General features: G+C 43.1%; 1 long non-coding RNA gene across 1 annotated transcript in view; it reads left to right on the forward strand.

Annotated features, from left to right (window-relative positions):
• The window catches only part of LOC135105824 (uncharacterized), a 189,590-nt gene extending 186,566 nt beyond the window's left edge, over window positions 1-3,024 (forward strand). The window contains exon 4 of the long non-coding RNA XR_010271020.1: window positions 2,739-3,024. This is a non-coding gene — a long non-coding RNA (uncharacterized LOC135105824). The remainder of the gene's footprint in view (window positions 1-2,738) is intronic.
• The last annotated feature ends 531 nt before the right edge of the window (window positions 3,025-3,555 follow it).

The following is a 3,555-nucleotide window of genomic DNA, read 5'->3' on the forward strand; positions in this document are numbered from 1 at the left end:
CAAACTAAAAGCAGTTAGTAAAAAAAGAGGTAGACAGATGGAATAGGGAAAAGAACGAATGACAGAAGGGAAAAAGAATAATGGAAAAGGAGAGAAGCAAGGTAAAACAGATAAAATAAGGGAAAGGAGAAAAACAAAGGGACAGTAAAGAGACCAAAGAGAACAAGTAAGAAAGAAAATGGAAGTAGAGAATCTGAAGTTAAAGACGAAGGGAATGAGGAGATAAGATAGAGGGAGGGTGAGAAGAAAGAAAGGAGACCAACTGGGATAAGGAGTGATAAAGGAGTGGACAGCAAGGATGGGAGGAAAGACGAAACTAGAAAATTATGGGGAGAAGAATATTGTTGATGGAAGGAAGGGAAATAGATATGGAGAGAATGAGGCTCCAAAATTGAGGGACATGTAGACTGTAATGAGAGAGAGAGAGAGAGAGAGAGAGAGAGAGAGAGAGAGAGAGAGAGAGAGAGAGAGAGAGAGAGAGAGAGAGGAAAACTAATCAGGAAGAACTGTGACAACCTTGGAAGAACATGAGTCGGTGCCAGGAGGAGGAGGAAGAGGAGGAGAATAATTATAATCACAACGGTGTGGAAAACAATAATGAATGTCAGTAAGAAAGAGGGAAAAAGGAGGAGGAAAACCTAGAAGAATAATATGCCAGGGAAATTATTTTAAAAAGGAGGAAAAAATCAATCTTGAAAAACAAGTTGTGAGAGAAATTGGAGGAGGAAAAGGAGGTGGAGGAGAAGGAGGAGGAGGAGAAGTGGAGTAAGGGGTAGATGAGAAGGAAGGAGAAAAGAATTGTTGGGAGAGAGAGAGAGAGAGAGACAGAGAGAGAGAGAGAGAGAGAGAGAGAGAGAGAGAGAGAGAGAGAGAGAGAGAGAGAGAGAGAGAGAGAGAGAGAGAGAGAGAAAGTATATACAGACGTGAACAGGAAGAGAGAGAGAGGAAAAATAGATGAGGAAGGAGGGAGGAAAAGTAGATGTAGAGAGATAAACATTAGAGATAAGTTGACGCAAGAGTGACAACGCCTACCTTGAAAAGACATATTAGTTATCTCTCCTCCTCCTCCTCCTCCTCCTCCTCCTCCTCCTCCTCCTCTTTCTTCTCATATGTTTCATCCACCATCTCTCTCCAATTTTCTTTCCCCACACCACACTCATCTTCCCTATTTACCTCTCTCCTCCTTCATCCATTTGTCTTTCCCTTTTCTCCCATCACATCCGTCTTATTCTCCCTCTCCTTACGTCCTTCCTCTTCCCTCCGATTCCTCACCTCCTATTCCTCCTCCTTCCCTTGTTCTTTCTTCTCCCTTGCCTCTTCTAACTCTGCTTCTTTTTATCCTCTCGAATACTTTTGCCAAGGTGAAGGTGGTCACGGCTGGCCTTACACACACACACACACACACACACACACACACACACACACACACACACACACACACACACACACACACACACACACGATGTCCTTCCTGGCTCGAATCAATTCCTATTATTTTTTCCAACATTCTTCAGGTACTCGTCAGTAACCTTAGGGTGACCTTGCCAGACAATACTTAATCTGACCTCTTCTTTCTGACACACCGTAGACTTGCTTTGACTCATTTGACACGTCCCTTTGAATTATGACCTCTCCCTCTTGGCACCGTAGAAGCGTGACCTCACTGCTCTGGCACCTCTCAACTCCTTAATTGCTAATGATGGTGTTTTATTTCTCTTCAACTTAGTAACGCTAAACTGAACGAAAATGAAATTATAGTCATTCAAAAATACCGTCTACTCACCCACGCCTCTTCTTGTCAGCGGTCTTTCGAGATAATGCTTTAAATTTACACAGATTACATTAAACCTGATAGGAAGACACAAAAGTCACACTAAGCTGGTGTCTATTACCATGACTTCGTAAGCTGTGACCTTAATGACCTCACAGCACTCGTGGCGCTCAAGAGAATCACGTCAACTCCGTTACAATTGTTTTGAGTGACCGCAATAGTAGCTTCCAACTTTTTCTCCTCCTCCTCCTCCTCCTCCTCCTCCTCCTCGGACAGCTGGCATCCCACATCACCTCCTTGGCACTCCTCCAACCAGCTGCAAGAAACTGCCACAGAAACATTCCAAGCCTCACTATTTTTTACTTTCTCTCTCTCTCTCTCTCTCTCTCTCTCTCTCTCTCTCTCTCTCTCTCTCTCTCTCTCTCTCTCTCTCTCTCTCTTTCATTTAGAATATTATTTTTTGTTTTTCTTTTTATTTTATTTGGTATTTTCCTTATTTTTTATAGTCTAATTTAAAGTGAATTCATCCTTGTTTAGTTTCCTTGTTTTGTATGTATTTGCGGTGAGCTTTAATTGGCTTCGTTTACAGTGGTTAAGGGAAGGCGTGCGTGCACGCACACACACACACACACACACACACACACACACACACACACACACACACACACACACACACACACACTTGGAAACACTTATTTACATACATTACTTGCGGTTTTCACACACACACACACACACACACACACACACACACACACACACACACACACACACACACACACAGTTTTTATTGTCCGTGAATTCACCAGAGAGAGAGAGAGAGAGAGAGAGAGAGAGAGAGAGAGAGAGAGAGAGAGAGAGAGAGAGAGAGAGTGAGTCTTATTTTGTATTCCACTTTCTTAGATTTACGAATATAAAATAAAAAAAATAAAAATAGAAGATAAAGTATATTTTTTTTCCACGGCAGCGGTCTCTCCAACACTCGATCCAGGAACAATCAGCACCCAGGTTACCGACCGAAACTTATGGAGAGGCCCCGAATTTCTGTCATATCTCTCTGCTGGCGAACAACATGGTGAACAACACAATCAAGTCCTCAATGAAGCCACACTGCCTCCATGGCCACTGCACCACACGTATATAACTAAGTGCTCGTTATACTTTTCTAATTCATGTTAGGGTCTATGCAGCAAATGTACGTGTTTATTTATCTTAATCTCAAGTATGTATTGCAGTGTTTTCAGACAATTACACAACCATGCATCACTGAAGTCCATATATCTATAGCCTACAAGTGTGCAAACCTTGAACTACAACAGATAGTGAATGATGGATGAGAACCTGAGAAGCTGAAATGTGTTGTTTATAGAGAGAAAGTGTGTGTGTGTGTGTGTGTGTGTGTGTGTGTGTGTGTGTGTGTGTGTTGCATTGAATTAAAGACAGACGGAGAGAGAGAGAGAGAGAGAGAGAGAGAGAGAGAGAGAGAGAGAGAGAGAGAGAGAGAGAGAGAAAGGGGGAGCAGGGGAGGAGAGCAACATGTGTTTGGGTATATCGGATGTATTGGGAATCTCAAGAAGGGAGATTGTGATGGGGAGGCGGGGAGAGAGTAGAGGATGAAGTTTAGGGGGAGGAGGCTTTAGTGGAGAAGGGTGGGGATGATGTGGAGGAACTGTGGAGATGGAAGGGATGTGGAGAAGTGATACAGCAAGTCTTGGTGGTTGAAGCAGTGTTTGTGGTGGTGGAAGGTCTGTGGAAAATGAATGGTACAGGAAGTGGATGCAACA

The sequence above is a fragment of the Scylla paramamosain genome, chromosome 12 (genome assembly GCF_035594125.1).
Source record: "Scylla paramamosain isolate STU-SP2022 chromosome 12, ASM3559412v1, whole genome shotgun sequence".
In the NCBI taxonomy this organism is placed as follows: Eukaryota; Metazoa; Arthropoda; class Malacostraca; order Decapoda; family Portunidae; genus Scylla; species Scylla paramamosain.